At 36.6% G+C, this 27,299-nt stretch overlaps 1 long non-coding RNA gene across 2 annotated transcripts; it reads right to left on the bottom strand.

Moving 5' to 3' along the window:
* Positions 1 to 413: 413 nt before the first annotated feature.
* LOC308650501 lies at positions 414 to 26,418 on the bottom strand. Of its 2 annotated transcripts, none has more exons than XR_014022333.1 (3): positions 26,295 to 26,418; positions 25,551 to 25,769; positions 414 to 525 (listed from the first exon to the last, which is right to left on the bottom strand). It is a non-coding gene; the product is annotated as an uncharacterized lncRNA (long non-coding RNA). The 2 variants fall into 2 exon arrangements; XR_014022334.1 differs by lacking the exon at positions 414 to 525 and adding an exon at positions 21,634 to 21,753.
* Between the last annotated feature and the right edge of the window lie 881 nt (positions 26,419 to 27,299).

Below are 27,299 nucleotides of genomic sequence, written 5' to 3'. Positions count from 1 at the left end.
TAGCTATTTTCTTTTTTGGTATTACAGATTAAACCCAGGGGTGCTTAACCACTGAACCACATCCACAGCCCTTTTTTATTTGGAGACAGGGTCTCACTAAGTTGCTTAGTGCATGGGCTCTCTCTTGTTCAGAGAGGAGGTCCATGGAACAGGGTAGAGGAGAGTGTAGCTGCGGAGTTGCTAATCAAGACCTCCGGAGACCAAGCAGGAAGCAGGTCTAATTTTACTGTGTAGTCACCATGTATATATTCAGGCAGGAGCTAAGCAGATTACAAGCAGGCACCAATACAATTGTTGGCCAACTGTCCCTGTATCGACCACTCAAGAAGTGGGCCATGGAGCAAGCGCAGGGACTGCAACACACGGCCTCACACCCAGGGCTATGCCTGCAGGGTAAGTGGTTTGCTACTCATGTGCCTAGCTGGCTTTGAAATTGTGATCTTCCTGTCTCAGCCTCACAAGCCACTGGGATTACAGATGTCTGCCAATGTACCCGGCAAACAATAACTCTTCAGAATGCCTCACCTAATGAGAAAGAATTGAAGATTAACATATATAATGAATTATAAGCACAAACCATGTTAACAATCAGAGGACCCTAGGCTAATACTCAAAAAATAGAAAATCACATACTATAATGGATTCGATTTCTTATTAGAAATAAGACAACATATATTTGCAGGTGAACTGAACATTGTTTTGATGTCTTTGTCCAGTATTCTTATAATAGTAATGTTTTTCAAAGTTTTGATACAGCTTGTAAAAAGCAAATAATCCTTGCTTTCTGTTCTTATTTTGTTGAAGAGAGAGTCTATAAAGGTATTGGTATGTTGAGATTTGCAATGGCAAGGGATTCTAGTGTTGAACAGCCTCTTAGTGACATTATTCTATTCTTGCTATGAGGATTCTGTGTTTTATACATTTAAGTTTCATCTAACAAGCTAAAGAATGAATTTCAACTGGAAATTCTTATTTCTCTTTCTAGTAAAACCACAGAGGAAAGAAAAAATGATTAAGTGGTTTTAGAGGATTATCTGGTGGCTGGGAAAACTGAGTAAACACTTAGCTGAATTTTCTTTGTACTTTTCAAATTGTGTACCTCATGCATATACCCTCAGTTTCATATACAAAACATCACATAACATTATTAATGTTAAACAAATATAACTGAGGTGAAAACATCTATCCTGTTTAAAATATTTCTGGGAGTTCTGGAAATATCAACTAATAATATTCTATAACCAAGAAACCTCAGGAAATTTATATACAAATACAAGTCACATGTGATACAATAAGAATGTCTCTGGCCTTTCTAATAAAGACAGGCCTTCTGCAGGGAAAAAAAATTGTACCTTTGGAAAGAGCAATTCAAATAACACATCATCATCTATGCCACTAAAAGGGACTGAATCTCACAGATCCATAGTATCTTGTCAAATTTTTGAGAATTTATTTTACCATTTTCTCATAAGAAAAAAAGTTCTATGCACCTCTGCCTTCCACATTTTAATGAAAAATGGTCATAAAGCAAAGGCTTAAAACTAAGAAACAGATTCAAACCAAAAGACCAACACAACTAATAAAAACAAACACTAGTCTCAGGATCCCTAAAAACAAATGTTAAATAAATGCAGTACATTCAATTTCTCTGACTTTTTCTTGATTTTTTAAAGAATTTGGATTTATGGAGGAAAATTACGAGTTTGCTGCAGGCCGATAAGTAACAGAATATATTGTACAATTTCCCAAAGCTTTACTGATAAAGCTTGCTTCTGCTGACTTATTCTTATTGACCAGAAACACCACAATCCCGATACCTGTAATCCCTTTCCTGGCTGCTGTCGTCAACCACTCAGCTGTGAGGATGGCAATATTGCCAGAGACCTGCACTGTGGGGGGAGAGCCAGCAGTCACAAGAGATGAACCACCATGGTGGCAACATATCAGTGGACTTGGATTCTACCCCACTACCCAGCACCTTCCATCAGTGTCTGGCTCATTCTTCCCTCACTGCCAATAAATCCAGTCTGAAAAAAACTGCATTGAATAGCCGTTACCATTTTTATGCTCTTTTTGTGTGTGCATTCATCTTTTCTGGTGTTTTAGCAAACAAAACATTCCTACTGAGTCTTCAATTCAATATAATGAGACATACGCAGCAGCTACCTTGCGCATGGAGGTCCCTGTGATCAACAGGAGTGTCTTTTGTACAGGTCTGTTTATCTTCTTAAAACATTCCCATCTTTGTTCAGTTACCTCAACTCCCACTAAAATAAACCACCCAAAATCAGTCTGAGATATTTTTAGAAGGATGTCCTTTCCATCTATGTTTCAGAGCTGAAGGTAAAGTTATATGATACTATTCTGTGTAGCCTGGTAACCAGAGTATAGCCAAGTGAGTAATATGTTCTAATATAGATCTGATCCCAAATCCTTTTTCAGAAGTCAAAAAAAAATCAATAAACCATGAATGGTATGTATTGCCATCAGCTTATACAGGTAATAAACATTATTTCATAATAATGTTAGCTGGAACTGCTGTGGTATTATTATATTGCTACATGAATACAGAGCAATATAGGATTTATATGTGCAGAGGAGTAGGGAAGAGACAGACTGATTCAGGGTGGGGGGTGAATTGCCTGAAAGCAAATAGCTGAATATTCCAAAGGCTCTCTAAAATCTCCCTCTGCAATCCTGACAGTTTCAATGATGAAATCAACATATGTTCAACATTTCCTCCTCAAAATTCCTCCCCAGCCTGTGTTGCACAGTCAGCAGATCTGAACACAAAAGACCTAAGACAAGGAAAACCCTGGTCTTGCTCATTGCCCCTGAATGTGATAGCATGATAAAAAGATGTAGTTGGATTGCAAGAGCATCATTGCTTCCACAGTCTTACAAAATATTTCAGGATTCGGAAGCTGAGGTGATGCTGGATCTTTTTGTTTCTTGTGCAGATGTAGGTACACGTAGTGAATAACAATAAGCCCCACACTGTAAAACTGAAGTTGTAGTTGTTTTTTTATCAGACTGCATTCTGTACAAATTTGTTTCCAAGGCAGTTGGAGTTTTACATCTTAAAGTTCAAGAACATGTTCTGGAATCATATTGATGGAGATTTTGTCTTGGTTGTGAACTTTGAGGTCCTAAAAAGCAATGCAGGATACTTATCAATAAATAAATAGGACAAGCATGTTGGATAAATTTGGAATATATTTGTAATAAGATCTAAGCATGCTCACATGGAGGCTTCCTCGTGGGGAATGGCTAAATCTAGTTTAAGGCTGCTAAATACATGCCAGTTTTTACTTAACACCCAAAACTCAGATTTTAAAGTAAACTGTTCAGAGAAGTAGAGAGTACAAAGATGGTCTATTCTTTTTATTGCAGAATATAAGTGGTTAAAAGAATTTATTAAGATGTAATAATAAAATGTAACAATAATGTGGATGTCATTTAAAATTACTATGTCCCAGGTATATTTGTTCTCATTGAATCATGCAAAATGTGTATTATATCCTTGTGTTGCAGGTAAAGAAAGTGCCTCAGGCATTAAATAACTAACCTAAGTCCAGGTAACTTCCAAAGACCAAGGTTGATGTAAACCAGGTTTATCTTCTTGAGCCCTCTGTGTCAATGATTACAATTCTTAAGATGCATGGCAATTGATAAATGAATCCAAGACCGGTCAATTGAATTGGCAAAACATTTTGGAGGAAATGAGTCACTTATTAGCTATTATCTATATCACTCTTTCCTCATCTCCAAAATAAACATTAATAACACCTTCCTGGAAGCATGAGGTTTCTATAGCCCCTATCTCTATGAATGGCACTAACATCCATTCAGCTAGATGCCTGGAAGTCATCCTGAACTCACCCCAATGTATAATTAGGCCATCAAGTCCAATTTTTTTCCCTCATAAATATTCCCTCTCATATTCACTTCTTTATTTTTATCTCACTGACATTATTAATTCAAAACCTTATCAATCCTCTCCTAAATTTTTCTTACCACTCTTTAATATGTTCTTTTCATTGCTATGTTAAAGACCTTTCTTTTTTTTCATTTTTTTAGTTTTCTGTGGACACATCTTTTTATTTTATTTTTATGTAGTGCTGAGGATTGAACCCAGCACCCTGCGCATGCCAGGTGAGTGCGCTACCGCTTGAGCCACATCCCCAGCCCTGTTAAAGACCTTTATAAAAGACTAATTTGATCTTTCCTGCAATTCTATAATCAAGCATATACTAGAGCCTCGAAACTCCACTCATAGAGCTATACCCAAAAGAAATGCATACATATGTTCAGCAAATGGCATAAGTTAAAATGTGCTTAACAGCTTCATTTGTAATAGCTAAAAATTAGAGCTACATAAGTGCCCAAATCTAGAATGGATAAAAATATTGTAACATGTTTATACAATGAAATACTATGTAGCAAAAAGAAATAAACACACTGAACTATTTACAAACAAAATGTATATAAAATGCATTTAAATAAAGCTGAAAATATGCAAACTAAGGTAGGCTTTTTGACTACAGTTTTTTGATAACTGTAGTTATCTATGGCAGTTGGAGATAGAACCTGAAAGATGTTCCTGATAACATTCCATTTTTCTATCTGGATCCTAGTAATTGGATATGCTTATATAAATTTTTACAAAGAGTATTCATACTTAAAATATGTTTAATTTTCTTTATGTGTGTTACTTGTCAATAGAAGGAAGTAAAAATTCTTTTTTTAAAAAAAGTGATCTAAGCATGCTCTCTGTTTATATCAAAGAGTTTAATAGTGGTGATACAGGAAAGAAAAATTGAAAATGAAAAGGTGTGACACTTTTAATGACAACAAAACTGAGGCTCCTGGTGAGATAATCAGCCAGGTGAGGATGACTGAAATGATGGCGAATGTCACAAATTTTCACAAATGAAAAGACCGTGAATATGGTTTCTATGGATTGAAAAGAGCAGTACAACAGAGAGAGTGGCTCTCAGCAACAATAAATCTTTCAAGTGTCTGCAAAGAATGCAATGAAAAATAATTGGGCTCTCTTCAAACATAGCACGGTAAATTCTGACCAAACACCAAATAGCCTGCTTTTTTCCAAGTGGAAACAACATGAAGCCATGTACAAAGAAAAAAAAATATATAGGGACCTATCAGAACTTAGCTTATAGCGTACTCATCATTGATATCAAATTAATTTATTTTTCTACAAAAAGTAAAAGTTCAGAATTTTTTAACACTCTGACTTCAACTCAAACAGTGGTATTTAGGGAGGTAGATTATAGAACCAGAAGATTTTACCTTATTGCTATGTCATTATAGAACAAGTGTCAGTCTGCTCTTCCAGGTAATGATACAGAGTTTGTGACAGATAAGCAAAAAGTATACTGAGATCACAACAGTTAATGCCCAAGTAGTTTACCTTTCACCTTCTCAGAGGGCAAATTTGACTTTCAAAATACAATTTACCTTCTGTTATTTATTATATCACATAAGGCCATTACCACTTCAAGATTTTTCTGAACAAAAAGTAACAAAAGAGAAGCATCCACAGAGCAAGATGCACCTTATTGTCCCCCTGTACATTCTCTGGGCTTCTCACTTTCCCATCTATGAGAAGTTTTCATTGATTTGTCATTGAGTGCTCCCTGGAGTCCCATGAAAGCATGGAAAATGTGTCCATATGTTTCAGTCGTGCCCTTGGTCAGGGAGCTGCTGACACCTTCATTGTCCAGCCTTCAGGATTCTTTAGTACATTTTATGTCTTAGAGACACAAGTTATTTTAAAGTGATTGACTGAAGCAGAGCTTCTGGAATTAGAACAGGTGTGATTTGCGTACACATCTGTTTGGTCATAAAATATTGGCAAGGAAGCGGGATATCCAGGTTTGCAGCTGCTTCCCAAAAGTTCCACCCTGTATTTAATACCCTTCCAAGGCAGTGAGATCAGGGATGAAATATTCTCACATTGCAGACCACAAAATTAAATTATCTCTGTTCTGCTGATAATTTATCCTATATTTCTGAATTTTTAATAAAATTAGGCCATCTAAATTCATTGATTCTAATTTATTCCTTTCTTTAAAAATGCCCATTCTATTTTCCTGTGGCACTCATAGGCAGAAAGGTACATTTAACAAAATAAACAACTTAAACCACACATAAATGTTCCCATTTGCTTTCATCATTTCCCTAGAATAAACCTCACAGGAACAAATATAATATTTCTTGTTAAGGGGTAAGAGCAAATCTAGAGAATGCAAATACATGCACACACCAGGAAATAATTAAGAAATTCTACTGATATCTCTTTCTTTCCTCTTTTGCAAATATATATTTTGGTAAATATTAACTTATTTTGAGGTGGACGTTTCTAGAAATATGTTAGTAATGTAATCAGACAACCAGATCTTTGCATTTTAGTGGTATTATACTAATGCAATCTTAGAGAAAATAAATTTTAGCTCCTCTTCCGTAATTCCCCTTGCACGTTTATATACAAATATTTTCTCAAGCCAGGAAACAAACTACCAAGAGAAAAATCGTCCTGACTTTCACACCAAGATATAAGTTCTTAGTTTCTCTCTCCACAAACCAGTATTTCCATTGGGATAGGCTGCATATGGCAAGGTTCTATTTTCATTAGAAAATCATGCCTTGGAGGTCATCTTCATCTGTTTAGCACCTTTAAGGGAACTCAACACATAGCCATTTCATTTTAAGTAGCTTAAGGCAAAGAAAAATACCTGGCTATTATCAAATTTCTCAATGTTATTCTTTTCCTGGACCCACTATAAATATTCATTCCCTAGTCAGTCAACTCCCTAGTGGGCTTCAAGACCTAACTGAAATTCCTAGGTATTTTCATTATAACTCCTTAGTAGTTTTAAAAGTATATAAAGTACCAAGCAGAACAGCAGATGTAAGTTAGGTCAAGAAGAAGATGTGGCCAAGGACCTAGCACAACCAGTGGAAGATAAGACCCTCCACTGACCTCTCCCAAGGTCAACCAACTACAGCTGTTTCAGAGGAGGAGGCATTCAAAAGACACAGATAAGAAGGCAAGGATGTGAGGGCTGGAGAGAAGCCCAGGCAACTTCCGGGGGCCACCAAACATTCCAGCCAAGACAGCACTAGGTACCACTATCCATGCCGTCAAAAGGACACACTACTAGAATGTTTCTTCTATTCAAATCAGATGACAACCACCTCCTTCTGCTCCCCAACCAACCAAGAAGAAGCAATGTTCCCTTTATGTTCCACATTTGTGTTCTTGTTAGGTAATCATTTGCTTTTGACTTCAACTCACTGAGCCTTTGATGCCAGGTCACAGCTGCGATACAGTTGTGTGAGCCATCCTTACTGAGTCTTCTCTTCGTGCTTCACTGGACTCAAGAATGTGTAACTTTAAGCTTGGATTGTGGGACACTATGACTGATGCATAGTTGGACTTCAAAAAGTCAAGCTCCTTCCTAGGACACTCCATGCCCAACATGAACTTTGATATCATCAGTTTGCCCACAAAAGCTTGCTGCTTCCACTATTTCCTCCATTGATTCCTGATTAATCCATCTTCCACAAATACAGAGATTCTGTGGGTTTTGTATTTTGAAGTAGAATTATTTTTTTATGATTATAAATGCCCATTGTGTCACATTTTGCATAATCATAAGTGCCCATAATATTTGTCCAGAAGGTTAAAAAACAGCATGTAGTGATGAAATTGAGAATTTATCCTTCTAAGTTGCTTAGACAGTACCTTCAATGCCTTATCAAATATTTTCTAATCTAGTCATCAAGTGAAACAGAAGATCATATGGTCTTTGTCAAAACTACATCTGTATTTGAACAAACAGTACAAACAGCTTGAATACATAAAACACAAGTACACACAATAAGAAAGTTACACTTTAATGATGAAAGTCTCTTAACTTTTAGCACTCCTTTTCTGTTGCCTTTGTTGGCTCAATTCGTTGCCTAAAACAGTCCTTAAGATCCAGTTTGTATCTTTTTTTAAACTCTTCAATCATCATTAGAATGATGGTGACTCAAAGTTCTATCTTAGCCCTGACTTCTCATATATGTTTTCTACAATTCTGGTAGAATATGTGTCCAAAATCATCTTCTTAAAAAAAATAAATGGAGAACATGATTTGTATCAGTGTTCTTACCTTCTTACCTTCCTTTCCAATTTCCTAGGTATTTTCATTATACCTTCTTACCTTCCTTTTCAGTTTCCATATATACATCATAACATACTCAGTTGTGTTGATACTTTTTACATTTGTATAAAATATCTTATCAAGTTATCCCACTGCTGGACATCCTCTACAGCTTTCTATTTCCTTCAGGGCAGAATACATGGTATTGCTCTGTGATCCCTCCTTACCATACATATTTCTGACTTCTTCCCAAAACTACCCAACACTAGACTACTGTTTCTTTCTATTGAAAATACTTTAAGTTAAGTATGCATTCTGAGTTTTTGATTGTGATATTCCTATCACATTGGACACCTTTCCCTTCTTTCCCAGCCAATTCCTACTCATACTTTAAAGGGAAACTCATTTAACATAAACTGGGAAGTCTTTCTGATGAACCTTTGCTTCATTAATTCTCCTACCTCTACCACTCATTTTGGCAATTTATACATTATCATCCTTTCTTAAATACATGTTCATATGTATGATACTTATTTTTAATTGTATTGGTTGGTTTTTCTGAACCCAGAGAATAGCTGGAATTCAATAACTACTGACAAAAGTAATAAAATGAGCCAGTGTAGAATTTTGGTGTGGAACAAAGACTGGGAAGAGGTCAGAATACTGGTCTGAGTTAGACAGATTCCTGCTGAAATCTAAATCTCTATTACTTAATGCCCACTTTTAACTACAAATCCTTAGACACATTGTACAAGCCAGCTGAATATAAAATTACTCTAAAGAAATATGTAAAAATAAAAGCATTACCTAGGCACCAGTTTCAATCTATCATGTTTGAAAGCAATTGTGTATGTGTGCATATGTGTGTGTTATATTTCTTGATATCATATATAAGAAAGAAATGTCTACTAAATGTATATTGTTGCATGTGGTGAAAATAAAAATCCCACAAGGACAGCTGATGCAGAAATTATTTTGTTAAATATATTTTCAATACAAAAAGTCTAATTTGAGTGGCTGGGGTTGTGGCTCAGTGGTAGAGTGCTTGCCTAGCATGCGTGTGAGGCACTGGGTTTGATCCTCAGCCCCAATAAAAATGAAATAAATAAAAATAAAGATATTATGTCCAACTGTAACTAAAAAAACACCTTTAAAAATGAAATAAAGATATTATGTCCACCTACAACTAAAAAATTTTTAAAAATAGTCTAATTTTTGTGAGCAACAATTTCTAGTCAAGTCATCATGATATATAAATGGGAAATAGAAAGGGTAGAGAGATCTTTCAAATAGAAACCATCGTAAGTTCTTTCCAATCATTTGAGAAATGTCTAATTGATAATACAGAGCTTAATAAAAAATAGCTATATGTTTTCTATGAACTAGACCCTGTGCTATGAGAATTCTCATTCAATCTTCTCAACAAATCTATCAATTAGATACTATTATTATACCCATATTGCATCTGAGGACACTAAAGCCAGAGAAGCTCCGTAATGACCAAAATCACATGGTCAGTAAAGGGCAGAGCAAGATGCCCACCCAGAAGTCCAACTGCATGTTAGGAATGATCAGTGATTCCCATAGTTCAAATAGTTCCCATAGTTAGACAGACTCCTGTTGAAATCTAAATCTCTATTAATTAATGCCACTTTTAACTCCAAATCCTTAGACACATTGTACAAGCCAACTGAATATAAAATTACTCTAAAGAAATATGTGAAAATAAAAGCATTACCTAGGCACCAGTTTCAATCTATCATGTCTGAAAGTAAGGTATGGCATCATAATCCATGATTGAAAAATGAATCCTTGCTAACAGAGAGGAACAGAGGATTAGGCACCTTTCAAAATATTAAGTCTTGGCTAGAAGCTGTTTTAAGACTCTGGCTTCATTGTTCGTTTCAGCATCTCTATCACCTGATTCAATAGAACTAATGGACTTCAAACCACTTCACCAGTTTATGAAGAACTGGGTTAAGAAACAGAAAGCATCCCTACTGATATTTCAACCCTTATGAAATGTGAAAAAGAAATAGCCAATGTAAAGAGAAAAACAAAATCCTCAAAAGGTTTGTTCTTTCTGATAAAGTGTAATACAATGAGCTTCCTCAGGCCAACAGCCTGGAAAGACAATTCCAAGTATTCAAAGGACCATATTTGACATTCAGTTGTCATTTATAGATCTCAGAAATGGAATCTTATACATATTAGCATGTAGCCTTAGTGCGGTTCATTTATTCACAGATTCATGCCTTCATCCATCAAGTAAAGAGACAGTTTCTAGTGACATCATTTATTCCTTTATAGACTTATATATTTATTTCTCACATTTCCCTTAATTTATATACAACTTAACATAACTGTATGACCTATAAATATTCTTTAAATATCTAAATGATAATGTATCTGATGGTCAATTTTTATCACTTACCTTATATTCCTTTATTCCTTGTTTTGAAAAATTTCAAAACTGTAGAAAACTGAAAGAATATTTCAATGAGCAGTATTTATCCTTTATCTATATTCACCATTTGTTGTTCTTCCCAAATGTGCTTTCACTCTCCATATCACTTTCTCACACACATAGACATGCGTGCTTTATAATGAAGCCATGTGAAAGTAAGTTAGAAATGGTTACACTTCACCACTAATTACATCCCATTCCTTTCTTAAGAACAGGAACATTCCCTTTCATAAACACAACACCATTATCACAGCCAAGAAAATTAACATTAGTACAATATTGTCCAATATACACTACGTACTCAAATTTTCCTGATTGTCTACAAAGATATCCTTTCTGGCTATGTTTTTAAAATTCAAGATCCAATCAAGAATTAATCATTTCACCTACTTCTTTATGTCTCTTTAGTCCTCTTGTGGTAGATGGTCAGTGAAAAAGAATGATCTAGAAATCTCCATATGATAGCAAAGCTAATATGCAAAATGAAACAATTTTTCTGGTACAATTATCTAACTATGAATAATTAAAATTGAATTTAATATTGGCATGTCATATTTCTTTTATGCTCACATTTTCTCAAAGTTAGCAAGTCGGGGGGTTGCTCCTGTGTTCTTTTGACATGTTCCCACTACTCTTGCAACAGTGCCATTACTCTCACAATACTTCTTTGCTTTTTAACAGATGTTTCAAGTTTATCTCATGTAAGACCTGAAGTCATTCAATACTCCAAGGAGTCCTGTTTTCTTCTAGTGGGAGTTGTAATAAGAAACCAATATAACCTTGCTTGCAAGGTGTCACTACCTCTTGGTTTTCTCAGTGAACAACAAAAAGAATCTATTAAAACCATGGGTTTACTAAAATAGATGACCCATTTGGAGTACATTCTAGTCTTTTCCCAAATTGCTACCAACTTTTAGTCCAACATCAGGACTGAATTGTAAAAACTTTAACCAGCTGTTATTTTAGGAAATACTTGTGGTCTCAGTCACATGGTAGTTCTCTGGATGTTGTCCTAGAGCCATCATCAAGATCACCTGGGAGCTTGTCAGAATGGGTAGAGTCTTCTATTCCACCCCAGGCCTTCTGATTCAGAAACTTAGGGTACCTCCAAACAATCTGTGCTTTAACAGATGGTTAAATGAATCTGAGGCACACTCAAGTTTGAGGACCACTTGGCTAATTTATCTTGGGTTCACTCATCATTCAAATCTAGATTGTTCTTCTGGTCCATGTCTTACTGTCCCTTTATGGACAAAACAGAAATAGTCATTTCTTACATTAGAAATTCAATGTTCACCTATATTCTTGATTGACCAGCATATTTTCTTTTTTGGTACTGGGGACTGAACCTAGGGGTGCTTTACCATTGACTTACATCCTCAGCCCTTTTTACTCTTTATTTTGAGACAGGGTCTCCCTAAGTTTCTGAGGGCCTTATTAAGTTGCTGAGGCTGGCCTCAAACTCACAATCCTTCTGCCTTGGCCTCCCAAGTCACTGGGGTTACAGGCATGTACCAGAACACCTGGCAACCAGCATTTGTAGCATCTCAACATCTTAATAGACTCACACAGTGTGTGTCTCACCTTCATAAAGGAGATTTCAAATACTCAATTTCTGATACTTCTTGCCACTGATGAGTGGGCAAGTGGCCTAGGCTATCCCAACTAAATGCACTCAAAGGAGAAATGATGTGGAAGGAGCAGCCTGCAGGAGTGACTGCAAATAGACTATTCTTAGGGCTACTGCAGTGATAAAGAGCTCCAGTTCTTTGAGAGCTGGGGCAGAACTTCTGCATTTTTGTCAATGCCAAGTGCTGAGCTGTGACAATAATGGTGCTTTTACTAGAAAAAATCTCCCCATGTGCTTGGGTATAGCTCCTGGCTCCACTGTTCCTGACTGAGGAACACCAAGCCTGGTTCCTGGCCCCTCATATCATATTTGTTTAATGACAAAATGTTAAGATAAATAAATATATACCAAAGGTCAAAAAGTAAAAGTGAGAATTACTAAGTTATATATTAAAACTAAGTTACATATTAAAAAATTATCTTTTTGCTATCAGATGGATATTTTACTTTTTTGGCCCATAGTCCTTGTTTTATCCATCTAAATGAATATTTTAGAACTTTAGTTTTAAATAATTTCAAGTTTGTATAAAAATTAATTAAATTACAAAATTTGCTGCATATATTTTATCCATAACAAAAATTATGGGTGCTTCAAGTTGGCTGCTTCAAACCTTAGCAACTCCAAGCTGTAAGAATTTCTGAAGACAATTTATCCAGATTCTGACTGAGTTATCAAATTAGTACTTGCAGTCCTTAGGGCTTTCAATTTGATTCTTAGATAAATCTAAAAAAAATGATTTAAAATTGAGAATGTGATATATGAATATTAAAGATAATTTTAAATTATTTATAGTCAGATAACTATAACAGAAAGATTATTTCCCTTTTTGCATATTATCTTTGCTATCAGATGGAGATTTCTAGCACACTCTTCTTTACTGGAGATTTATCACAAACCTCAGTTCCAGCTCTCCATGCTGCACAGGTCCATGAACTTATCATCTATCCCCTACTTCCAATTCCCACTGCAAAGCTTTCAGAGTATTCTTGGACTTGACTTCTTTTTAATCTCTGAATATTTAATGCAAGTTTAACTATATTGTCAAATAGATGTTCATTGTATTTTATCCAACAAAAGGTCTTTCATGATACCTGATTTTTCATTTCACTGGAAGTTCACATCCTATCTTTTATATTTCTATCACATAATGTATATTACCAGAACATAATTAGCCATTTTCTAGAGCAGAGCTAATGTTGAAAGGGTATGTGCATTTTTAGTTTGCTCACCAAAAAGCTGGATAGATTAATTACTTCCATGAACATTAGATGACAGTGACTGGCTTTCTCTAGCCTTATCCGTCTTTATCAGACATTTATCTTTCTCCTTCCTCTTCTGAATTGGCTGTTGATAGGTTTTGCCTGTGTTCTTTTTTTTTTTTTTTTTTGCATCCTAACACTTTATTTTTTTCTTTTCTTTTCTTTTTATTAGTTACACATGACAGTACAATGATCTTGACGTATCATACATTTGAATCAAATGGGGTATAATTTCTCATTTTTCCAAGTGTACAGTTACAGAATCACATTGGTCATTCAGTCAATACTAGTGTCTATTTTATTCTGCTGCCCTTCCTATCCCCCCTTCCCCTCCCCTCCCCTCCCATCACTTCTCTACCCAATCTAATGTGACCCACTTCTTTTTTTAATCCCCTCACAACATCATACATGTATTCTGTATAATGATGAGGGTCTCCTTCCATCTTCCGTGCAATTCCTTTTCTCCCTCCCATTCCCTCTCACCTCTCTTCCCTATTTAGTGGTAATCTTCTTCTCATGCTCTTCTTCCCTACCCCATTTTTAATCACCCCCCTGATATCAGAGAAGACATTTGGCATTTGTTTTTTAGGGATTGTCTAACTTCACTTAGCATAATCTTCTCTAATGCCATCCATTTCCCTGCAAATGCCATGATCCTGTTACTTTTTAGTGCTGAGTACCCCCAAGATCTAAAGAGAGCATACTACAGGGACACAGCCACATCAATGTTTATAGCAGCACAATTCACAATAGCTAGACTGTGGAACCAACCTAGATGCCCTTCAATAGATGAATGGATTAAAAAAAATGTGGCATTGCCTGTGTTCTTTCATTGCACCATATATGTATTGTTCTCTAAGAGTTTTTAAAATGTGGTTTTATTATCCAGGTATTAATCCTTTTCTATGATCTGATTCAAATATTTTCTTCCAGTATATTTTCTTCCAACTTTATTTGTAATAACCTCTATTTCATGCAGAAATTAAAATTTTCTGTCATTTCCAATCTGACATTTTTACCTTTATTTCTGTTTATGCTCCAAGATTATAGACATATTATGCTGCATTTTCTTTCAAAATCTTTTGTTTTTAAAGACAGAGATTGTTTTGCATAATATGAGGAAAAATCCATTTTTAAACAGCAATAGCTAATTTTTCATCATTTAATAGTTTGTATTTCCCTCATTAATTTGAAATCAGATTCATATTTACATAAATATGCATGTATATATGTGCCTCTGTGTGATTTAAAATTTTTTACTGTTCCTTTAATTGATTTACCTTTTTCTAAGCCAATCACGTGTTATTTTAATTATTGTAACTTTATAATGTATTTTGCTATCTTGTATGTTTTGATGATTGAAGTGAAACCCCAATCAAAAAAGAAGCCTGCTTTCCAAATTCTTAGCTATTACTGTGCATGTCCAGACAAATTTTAGAATTGTTATTTGTCAAAATCCTCCCAATGGTATTTTACCCTATTATCTTCTATGAAACACTTATTTCTTATTTTCTAAACACTTTCCTTAACCAAATTGGATCCTTAAAGGATCCTTTATGATTCAATTAGAAGTCCTAAAAAATTGAGTTCTAGAAAAGAAATAAAACATAATAACAACAAAAACATCCACCACACTTTTCTTTCAAATGCTTAATAAACATTATCTCATTTCTTCCTCTTAACAACCCTGCTAGGGACATTTTGTTAAACTCATTGTAACAGTAAAGAAACTGAAGTTTGGGGAGCGCTTTGTCAGCTTGGAGCTACCCAGCCAGAAAGGTAGTGAAGCAGGGATTATAACTGACTCCTTTAGTGTCTCTTATCTCTAGAGCAGCAGTTCCCAAACTACTCTCCCTGGACCAGCAAGAGCAGCATCACCTGGGAACCTGTTACAAATGCAAGATCCCTGGCCCACACAGACCTACCAAATCAGAAACTCTGGGGAGAAGTCCAGCAATCCGTGTTGTCAAAACTCCCCAGGTGTTCTCATTCAGATAAAGTTTGAGAACACCAATTTTGAGTCTAAACACTAACGAGTAATAGGAGAGTGCAAGAAACATTGCATGAAAAGGAAAAAAAAAAGCATAGTATAACATTCATAGAAATGAATGAGAAGAAAGGCTGTGGCCATTCAGGTTTTTTTTTTTTAAATTAAATTACGATAGCATTAGCAATAACAATCACTTGAGAGTATAAAAGGTAAAACAAAAAGTGCTTAGCCAAAGGGGCCCCCTTATACTTTTTAGATCAGAAAAACTGAGAAACCATTGAACCAGAATGTATAAAAATCTAAGCTGTATCATCCCATTTCTCTAAGATCTGTGGTCAAGAAATGCATCAGTAAACCTTGGCCAAGGCACAAATATTTCTCAATATGAATTTTGATTTCCTTCAGAAGCCAAACCATAAACAGGTGTGAGCATCAGAGTGCAAAAGCAGCTTGAGGGAAAAAAAAAAAAAAAACTGAGAAGAAGAAAAAACACTGAGAGATACCAGAAAATAAAGGGCAATTATCAAGAAAGCCCAGCATAAAGCAGCAATGCAGCTAGAAAGCCGAGAAGGGTGAGGGACCAGCGAAGGAGTCAGGGCTGCCAGGGTGGATGTGGGGGCTGGACCAGTGGCACAATCTGGGGTGGCCAAGGGAGCCATATGCCCTGTGCATTTGGGGCCGTCCACAGCCACCTGTGATTAGAAAGGAAACAAAAATAAATAAATAACCTTCTCAATACTATTTTAAAAAAAAATACTATTTTTGAATTGGATACATTGACTATTATTTGCAGCAACATAGAGTTTGGCCAAATTCTCATTTAGTGAAATTAGTGCATCGAACCAGCTGGATCTGCCCATGCAAAGAGGACTTGGTGGGTTCAGGTGTTTAGCCTCTTTGTAATAATTACCTATTAATTAAGTGATTAAAGATAATTAGCCTTTCTGTTGGGTATCCTGTCAGGATTAGGGATAAATTCTCAGAGAACACCAACTGTAACAGGCACAGACTTGAATTGAATGCATTTAAAACATTCCCTGGCCTTTTATCTAGCAGTGAGGTGGCTGCTCAGTAGAAAAAAAATTAGCCCACAAGATTTTCAAAATCATCCTATGAACAGACTGTTACTGTAGCATATCCTCACCACCCTCTTGGAATTTAAAGCAGCATTTCCAAGGTTTATTATTTGTATTGGTTTTAATAGGACTCTTTTATGAACCTTTTTAATGAGGAGTGTTCAATTATTGCTTCCTGAAAACACTGCTATAATATCAGACTCCGTGCTGTGAGGCCTCCTTCAGTAAAAGTGTATGTGATCTGAATGGAAAAATAAAAGAACTATTAAATAGCCATTCTGCTCCTGTACTGTATTAGGCTTTATGTCTGACAGTGTTGGTGGACGGTAGATATATGCAAACTTTCCATCCTTCTAGTTTGGGAAAGTCACTGGATTTTAAAAGAAAGTGTATTTAAATGTTAAAATCTATATGATGTGACACTTATCAGATAAGGAGTTTTTCAAACTAAAACCTTCTCTCTTTTCTTACAAATCCAAAAGGATTGGGCAAAAGTTTTCTAAGCCTGTGGGATCATTAATTAGAGAGGGTGCCCCAGGCAAAGCTCAAGAATCCCAAAACAAATGTGCATGTTTAATCTGTAAAACTCAATCAGGAGTTTACAACTAGATCTAGCAACTTGGAGCATGTGCCCCAAGGCATGGCTCAAATACTCTGCAGAAGAACCTTACCGATAACCCTGAAGGAAGAAATTCAAATTGTTGATCCACTTTTAATCACCAATCAGAAGGACCTTTACAGATAACTTGATAAAACAGATCAGACTATGAATTGAGTTGAAAGTGTTGCTTGCCTTTTATGCACATTTAATGAATGCTCTCCTGAGCTCATGTAAATAGTAGATGATATTCTACTAGGGAATGATAACTGGGGATGTTCAAAACCAGTTTAAGAGGTTTGAGAACAAGTCCATTCTTGATATAACAAAGAGAACACATATATCCTGGTTAAGCCAAGACTCTATCATCCTGCCCTGATTATCCATGTTTAATAAAAAAAAAAAAAAAACTTTAACTTTTATGTAGGTGGAAGCATCTTAACCCCTTGTCACTCAAACATCTGGTGTATGGTACTAGATAACTGCATCTGGGACATGAAGTGCACTCACAGAAGAACTTAACTCCCACGGAGGCCTTCCTTTGGCATGTCATTCTTACAAGGGTTACCCCAATCCAGTGAGAGAATGACATGAGAAAGAAATTAAAGAATGAAAAACATTTGTACAAAGACTATACAGGGGTTATGTCTTCGATAGGTGTTTTTGATCTATTTTAAGTATCAAAAGATTGAGCACCATACATCGCTCTGATGAAGGAGCTTGTGGGGAGTGAAGGGAGGCAGAGAAGCAGCTCTACGTGGTGCCCCCACCATGACCCCTCACTGCACTCACTTGCCCATCACCGTGCATTGATCCTCTCCCTGGCCATCTTGGGTACATGGCTGTCCAAAGCAACCTCAAGACAAGCCTCTTAGCCACCTCATCTCTTTCCATCAAGCCTGTCCCATTCCTGTGCAGAATTTCTAGCTCTGGCATAATATGAATGGAAAGTACTATTGGATTTTTTGCTATTGTTTTTATTGTGATTATTATTATAATTGTTCCCAGGTGAGGTTGAAGAGTCTCAGTCTTTCCGGTTGCAGTTCTTTCCTTCCTACTGAGCCAGAGATTACCACCTCATTATACCAGCTTTTTATTCATCACCAAAGGGATGCTTGGGTATAGGCATATTTTTATTAAAATATTTTTCATAACAGTCCAATGATTTGGTGGGTATGATTATCTCATTTAAGTGAAGGGGAGGAAAAAAGTGTTGCCACATACATCCTGAGAGTCAACACCAAGTTAGAATTTACAAGCCTGAGCTTCTTGCTGATAGTCAAGCCACCTGTCAAATAAAATTTAAAAAATGAAAACAAAAACTTCCACCCAAGGAGTGTTTATCCTTGGAGTAAGCAAATTGATATAAATAAACTTACCTTATTAGTTCACCAGAACATTGCACCTTAGCACTCATCCGTCAGCTATTAGACAATCCTATTGCCATTGAAAAGCCTTAACAGGGAGGGAAAAGCCCTGTCATCAAAACTGTGGCCCAATTTAACCGAATTTTATTCAGTACAGGTTAGTAAAAAGGTACCAGTCCCTAGGATTGTGAGATTTTCAAAGATGAACAAAGCTTCCGCATGACATTACTTTCTGATGTGGTCCTATGTTTTTATTTTTTCCCAATATTGGAGCAATTTCCTCAAATTATCCACCTGGCCAGTTCACATTTGGCACAAGCAGCCCTTCAGATATTAGCTATGGGCTTCCTACACTCTAACGTTCAGTCTCAGTGATCCTGGCCTTATCAAATTTGAATCCTTAAGCTCATCCTTTTCTTTCCTCGATTTGGCCAGGAATGGTAGGAATGCACCAATCTCACTGTATTTATTATTTGCTTTAAAAAAAGGTAAGAAAGCATCACATACACAGTTGCCTGGATCTTCACTTCTTATAAGTGGTTGATTAAGAGGATCCAATGATATTCTGCATATTTCTATTGTCATATCATGCCATAAACTATTAATGCTCCCATTGCTACTAGAAATAATCACTAACAGCTTTAAATCTAATTAGATTAGAGAACCAAGTAAAGATACCTCAGAACCAATTCAGAAAACTCATCCTTCTGATTCTATTCCTCAGAAGTCATTCTTAACACCAAAATCCATATTAGTTAGAGTTCTCCAGAGGAGCAGAGCTGCTGTCTCTCTAATTTATAATAAGGAATTGGATTACACAATTATTCAGGCTGAATGACCAGTCCCAAATTCTGCAGTTGACAATCTAGAGACCCAAGAAAGCTAATAGTTGTTCCAGTACAAGTCCAAAGACCAGAGAAGAAAGAGTGCTGTGGTCTAAATTCTAGTCTAAATCCAAGTCCAAAGGCAGTGGAAGACTGATGCCACAGCTCAAAGAGAAGCAGAGAGAATAAATTCTCCCTTTTGCACTACCTGGACCTTCAACTGATTGGTTCAGGACCACCCACATGGGGGAGGACAATCTTATTTACTCAGTTTACCAATTCAAATGTCAATCTTATCCAAAAACACTATCACAGACACATACAGATTGTTAACTAAATACTTGGGCACTCTATGTCCTAGTTAAGATGACACATAAAATCAACTCACACCAGTTTTACCAAACTGCTTACAGCTTACCAGTATTATATTCTCTGAAGATACGCACAGTAGAAATTCCCTAAATATTATTATTTTAAAAAAAAACAGGCTTTAGAGTCAAAATCAAATGAAGCAATATCTTTGAGTACCAAAGATATGCAAAAATGAAGTATCGAGCACCAACGCTCCCTCTGTGCTGATGAATTAAACATAATATTAAATACAGTGGCATTTCACCTTCACCCTGAAATTTGCATCATCTCTGTACAACTGTGTATCTACTTAAATAACATTCTGAGTGGCCTCAAGGCAGGCCACCTCTAAGAGGCCTGGGTGGCCCAGTTCTACTCCAGCTGAGACTCTCTCCTGCATTTACTAATGGCTGATATTCTTCCTCAACATTCCATAAGCTCCCTGAGTACCTCACTTGATTTCAGTCACCTCTAAATTTCTGACGTCCTAAACAGAGATGGGCACATATTAAATCAAAATTAAACAAATAAATAGTTTCTTATGAAAACACACTCTCTTTCTCTCTCTCTCTGTCTCTCTCTCTCTCTCTCTCTCTCTCTCTCTCTCTCTCTCTCTCACACACACACACACACACACACACATAAATGTTACTAAAAGAGCTTTTCACCTGTGGCACAAAACGTCGGTCTCATGGCTTTACAGATGTGCCTCCTTCACTTGTCATCTCAGTTATGTTTATGGATTCTGTGCCTCCCCAACAAGATAAGTTCCTCAAATGTCAGGGATCATGACTTTCTCTTCTTTAGGTTTGTGTTTATAAGGTAAAAACCTATAATGACTCAATAAAGTCTAGATGAATCATGCTTGGTTGTATTCTTGGCTGAACAATGGCTGCCAAACCCTCTACTGTATCCATGTTCGAAGGGCAGTCTGGGAGAGGCTACCTCGGGATGAGCAGCAAAATTGCTCCACATAACAAAGATGAAAAACTAATTGTTTTTGTTGTTGTTGTTGTTTTGCATTTTAGAGCAATATAAATAATGGTGTTCTCAAACATGGTGTTCCTTAAAATGCCACAGAATTCAAATCAATACTCATTTATTTGGGAGCTGATTATGCAAGGGTTGAAAACCCAGGGATTCGAAAGAATTCAATACAGCGGTCCCTCAACATCTCCAGGACAGTGGTTCCAGGACCCCTGTGGATACCCAAATCCATAGATCCTCAAGTCCCTTATATAAAATGGCATGGTATTTGCATATAACCTACTCACATCCTCCTATAGACTTTAAATCATATCAAAATTATCTTTACATAATACAATATAAATGCTATGGAGTTATTATACTTTGAGGGAATAATGACAAGAAAAATGTCTGTGCATGTTCAGTACAAACAGCCACAATTGGTTGGTGGGTTGATTTGTTGTTTGGAGTTTTGTATTTGTTTGGGTTTGGATAAATGGTTGGTTAAAGCCACAGATGTGGAACTGCAGTATAGAGAGCCAGCTGTACTTATCCAAGTGGTCTCTCACTGACAGTGACCAAATGTAAGGTTTATAGAAAAAGAGACAACCCATGTGCCCTTCTTGAAAATATTATTTGAAGATAAAGAATTAAAAAAAATTAACAGCTCAAAAATAAGAAAGTCAGAATAAAAAAATAGGCAGTGAACATGGAGACCAATTAAAATGAGATATCCTAGTAATTGCAAATCTGGTTATGAAATGAGAAGTAAATGTCAAAAAGAGAAGGCTTCTTAATGAAAAAAGTCTTAGTAATAATGTACATCTAAGATTTTATTAACAAAGTAATAAAAAGTAGTGATTGAAGACTAGAAATTCTCTTAAAGATGTTTCAAAATAAACCACTTTATTCGTGATTTTGACAAAGATGGGAAATGTTAATGAATGGTTTAGGAAAACATAAAAATAATCACCTATAAAATGAAAAGCAAGATGGATAACTTTTAGCCGGGTGTGGTGGCACACATCTGTAATCCCAGTGACTCGGGAGGCTGAGGTAGAAGAATCAAAAGTTTGAGGTCAGTCTCAGCAATTTATCAAGACTCTCCTTGAAATAAAAAGGGCTGGGGACATAGCTCAATGGTAAAGCACATCTGGGTTCAATCCCCAGTACCTTCCCCCTTGCAAGATGTGTAACTTTCAAAACATGGAAGAAGGTAAAGGAAGTAGTTGATTTCTTTGCTTGTCAAATACATTTTGAACATCCTGTTTCCTAGCACTACTCTGGCTGTGAGTTTTAGTAGTGCTTTGAAATCTAGAGACCCAAGAGTTATATAATGTCTCTCTTAACAGGAATGTAAAAACAATTAGGAAAAATATGCTACTTATAAGAAATATCCTAAAACGAAGCTAAAAGATTAAAAATTGAGATTAAAAATTTATACAAAGACAAAGAAATCCTGAGGGAGTAACCTGCAGTCCTCTGGCTATTCATTGGGTTGTAGACTTCCCAGATGACCCAGCCTGACCATCGCTCCAGTCTCACCTTGACCATCTACACCAATCAGTCCAATGCTCACCTCCCTTCATTCCCAAGGGCACAGTGCATTCCCCAGGAAATAAGTTTTTGTTTGTCACAATGATTAGAGGCCACTATGGACATTTACTGGGTGGGTCCATCATGTTGAAGAAACTTCTTACACTTTATGAAGTTTTAGAATATCCCATTCGATATTCACATAAGATAAAAAAATTTTAAGTCTACTATTACCTCAACCAAGTTATGTTTTATCAATGAAAACAAATTCATTTTTGCACAGTTTTCATATAAACAACCTTCTGTGATCAATCAAAGGAAGTTTTTTTGTTGTTGTTCGGAAATTTACCAAAAATTGTTCACCATATGATAATATCAGGTCATTAACAGCAACCCAACCCCTGAAAGTAAGTTACCAAATCAGTATGACTGAATCAGTCTGCATTTGTACACTGCCTTCATCGTGCTCAGATGTTTGGGGACATCAGATTTCATTATACCTTCTAGAATTTTTGTGACCAACAGTTTGCACACTAAAAGTCATATTAATTTATAATATATTTATTTCCTTTTGCCTCTCATTTGTATTCCAGTTAGCGCATGATACTGATTGTTTTAAATGATGTATGTAAGATATATAAATTTCATTTCAGGATGGAAAAAGAGATATTGCAAAAAATCTCTGTTATGAAAGATTTCCACAATGACCTTCCTGAGGTTATTCTAACACACCAAGCTTTTCCCCAGCTCAGGTTTCCATACAGATAAATCCCACTCTTTCTATCATTAACACAAATCATAAAACTCCCTTTTCCTCATCCAGAAGCTGATCATGTCTGCTTCTTTCCTTGGCCTTCCCACCATGGCTGAAATGTTACCCCTGCTGGGAAGCTTTCCATGAATATTCTAGGAACTAGATTTTGTCTGTTACCTTCCATATTTTCACTTTGTTCAATCCTTTGAAAGCACTTATCACTGTTGCCAAAAATTATCGTATTGGTTTGTGCGTTTAAATGAGGATAGTAATAGTCCCTATCTCAGGTGGTTCTTGTAAGATTTACCTTCCTCGTAGAGTTTCTAAATATTAATTGAGGTAATATATATAATCTACTTGAAACAGTGCCTGGTTCTAATAAGAGCAAGATTATTAGAAGGAAGCCTGGGAAGTGTAGTCTTCAGCTGGCTGACCATGGATTCACAAACAAAACAGAACCTACATTTTAGGAGAAGAAGGGGACAATGCATATTAGTGCTCTACCAGCAGAATCTGCCCCAGTCTACAAACCAGGCAATATGGTGCTTGGTAATTCAGAGTTGTTTTGACTATGATTAGGGATTTTCCTCCCAAATTTGATTAATCTACATTTGATGTTAATCTCCTATTCTCATTTTACACATGCAGCAATTAATTAAATCTTTAAAGATGTTAAGTAGTTTGCCACAGATCCTGCAGCCAGTAGGAGGGGTGGGATTTGAATCTTCCTCTTCCTCACTGCTGTGCTGATGGCAGGAGAAGACTTAGTCTAGAGGAGCCCTGATCTCAGTGATGGACATAATGTTTTAGTCAGCTTTTTTGACCTGCCAAGAACAATTTTAGAGGGGGAACAGTGTATTTGGCACACTTGGTTTCAGAGGTCTCCATCCATAGCTGGCCAACTCCATTGCTCTGTTCCCAAGGTGAGGCAGAACATCATGGCAGAATGGTCTGGAGGAGAAAAGCAGCTCAGAACATGGCTCCAATAAGCAGAAACAGCTCTGCTTACCAAGGACAAAATATATACCCCAAGGTATGCTCCAGTGACCAACTTCCCCCAGCCACACCCTACCTACCTAGGGTTACCACCCACTTAATCCATTCATATTGATTAATAAACTGATTAGGTTAAGGCTCTCATAACCCCATTTTTTTCACCTCTAAACTTTCTTGTATTGTCTCACACATGAACTTTTGGGGGGGGGGACACCTCACATCTAAACCATTACAGGCATAATACTAGATAATGAAGTTATTCTTGAGAAAGTCCATTTTTCTGTCATTATCAATACTAAGTGAGTGTGCTTTACAGAGGATTTGAGACAAAGACACAAACAACTGGAAATGAGAGTATATAAACTGTATGTCCTTTGACATCGACAACTTGGCGCGGGAGGCATGCCTCTCAGAGGTCAGCCACTGGCAAAGGCAACCAAACATTTTGCTGAGATGCCAAAATTTGGTTTTACAATTGGACCAATTGCTCAAGTTTTTGACTGAAAACAGTAGAAATTCATTACATCCAAAAAGGACCAAAGACAAGCAAAAAGAAGAAAATGTTATGAGGACATCAAGGTATATCATAAAACCAAAAACCCACCATTGGCATCACCAAAGATGGGACCATCCAAGGAAACCTATTGAGACCAAGATAACTACCTTCTGGCCTCTCTCACACTCTCTTATCCACGTGGCTCCTCTCTTTAACTTTCAGCATGTTGGCTTCATTCTTTTCTTTCTCTGCAAACTAGTATGACTCAAAATGGCCACCCTACAACAGCAACCTCTGCTCAGGAATCTGAGTTGCCTCAATTAAGGCAACTGACAAAACCAACTATCATTTAATTTAAATCTCAATTATAAATTCTGGACAAAAAAGACTAAATTGACCTAGCATAACTAGCAGTTTACTGCCAGTCAATCGTCTATGGCCAAAGAGAAAGAGTCATGTACAAATACTGTTTTAGAAGCCTGCTCATGTGGGTGGGTTATGATAGTGCAGCTCTTGGGAAGGAGGATTGTGGACTGGGTCCCAAAAATACATGTACGAGAGTGAAATTTCTGTTAAATGACTATAAAGTTAGAGAATAGGTCAAACTTATGTTCCTATATGTGAAAAGAATTAGTAAGACAGGGTTATTTCAAAAGTGAGAAATAATAATTTTCCTGCAGTTCCCTTAAAAAAAAAGTCACATTATAAACTACAACACCAGGGGCTAAAAGGACTAAAGAGTTGTGTCCATATTGATTTTTTTACATCAGCACAACTCCTCTCTCATTTGAGGAAAGCTTGTATGTATGTAATTAAAGGAAAAGCCCCAAGACCATTTTCAGAAAGCTCAGATTTAAAAAAAAAAAATCTGCAAGTTTTTTTCTACTCTGACTTCTTTACAAGTAATCAACCGAATTCTGCAGAAAACCTTCTACAGTGCTCAGTGTCCGAAAATAGCAACAGTGAAGAGCTTTACAAACTAGCAGACTCCTCCTAGTCTTAGAAAGGTATTTCCCCCAGAATCTGTTATCACCTTCTGGTTCTGATGAGTATGTTAGAACGTTACCTTGACACTGACTCTAGGCAGTTGTGCCAAATGAGAAATCCATCACAGCCACCGTTCACATATTGCATTTGAAGATTAATAAGACAGTCTCTGGGAATTAAAATGTGGTCCATAGCACAAGGAAAGCTTCTGTCTTCATTATCTATAGATGATTCTCTCTCTCAAGGAATTGATAGGTTTTCTGAAATGACATATGGCTCCCAACTTTTGTCTACATTTCTGAAAACAAAAGAAACATTTTAACAGCTAAACTGATATGTTATCTGTGAAGGTGGGGCCAGAAAATAGTGGAGAATAATATCCACCATAGCCAAAAGGATCTTGCACAATAAGGTGAGGAAAAAAACTAAGCCCTGAAAATGAACAAACTTCTTATATAGCATATTCGTTTAGTACTAATTTTTTAGCCATGATGGCTTTTATAATTAAGAAAATTATTGTATTAAAAAATATTTTGGGATAGCTCCTGTGGTTACAAATGTTTTCCTTGTAATAAGCCCTGCAAGTTCCACCCCGAGGTCCTAAGGCCATCTTTTGCAATCATCATACTGAATAAAGAAAGACCTCTAAGGTGCAGCAGAGTGACATTATTTTTTTCCCTACCACTGCCCTTTAAGCCTGGTCTGAAGACTTGATTCTTTCCTATTTTTCCCCTAAAATCCTAGAATAGTCCCGATGATTTTCTCTTTACCCTTATATGATGAAAATATATAAATATGTGCAGATAATAAGAAAAAAACTTACAATTGTGTTAAGGATTCTCTCCTCCTGCAGCTTTCTGGGCCAGCAGCTTTGTAGGAAAGGAGCATGTGGTCATTGTTTTCTCTTTCCCCACCTGGCACTTCTTCTCTAAATCACTCACTAGGTCCTCTCTGCTTCCTTTCGGGGGCGGAGAGAAAGTCGCTGTGAGAGTCAAGAAAGATCTTGTTCTCATCAGTACGGTCCTGGTCATGGAGTCTTGGTGTTATGTATGAGTTTGGCAGATGTCTAAAGCTGAGCTTTTCTCCCACACTCTTTGCCGATTTTTGGAAGCTCCTTTTCATCCAGCCATCATTGAATTTCTCACTGGTCATCCAGCATCCTTCTCTTGTAGTACTTTTAGGTAAGATCTAGGACAACTCTCCTTTAACTCATGTGTGACCTACCATGTGGCCTTATCCAGACCAGAGGAAATGCTCATGCACTCTTAGACAGAAAAACTCTGGTAAAGCAACTTGCTGTGGTCCGGTCAAATAGCATCAAAATCCTGGTATCTGAAAAGGTTACTGCTACCATATTGACCTCTCTTTCACCCACAGCCACATATGGATGGCCATCTTCTCCAGCTGTATAGATATTTTTCAGGAATAAGTCTGAATAAGTCTGACAACAGATATAAGAGAAGTCTAGCACTCCACAGGGGTCCTTTCCCTAAACTTGGAAAGAGAAAAAGGTATCCACTTTACTTTTTCCCCACAAACTGGGGAGACTCAAAACACAATAAGGGACTTCTCAAAAAAAAAAAAATCATCTTCAAGAGTCCAACTCAACCCCTCCATACCCTTGATTAGGAAGAGGTGCTAATAGTTGCCTGGCTGGATTGTGAACATGTCCTCTGTGGTCTTTCACAATGGTTTAGTGCCTTATTCTCAAATCAGAATAACTTGTCACCTATACTTGGGGTGCAACTGAAAATTAAATTGGTGCTTTTGTTTTAAATCATGTGCCCTGTGGGAACACAGACAACATGGATGATGATTCTTCCATAGG

The sequence above is a fragment of the Spermophilus citellus genome (assembly GCF_964194105.1).
Source record: "Spermophilus citellus genome assembly, chromosome: 5".
Lineage (NCBI taxonomy): Eukaryota > Metazoa > Chordata > Mammalia > Rodentia > Sciuridae > Spermophilus > Spermophilus citellus.
Note: the sequence above shows the minus strand (reverse complement) of the source record. Positions and strands in the feature narration are given on the sequence as shown.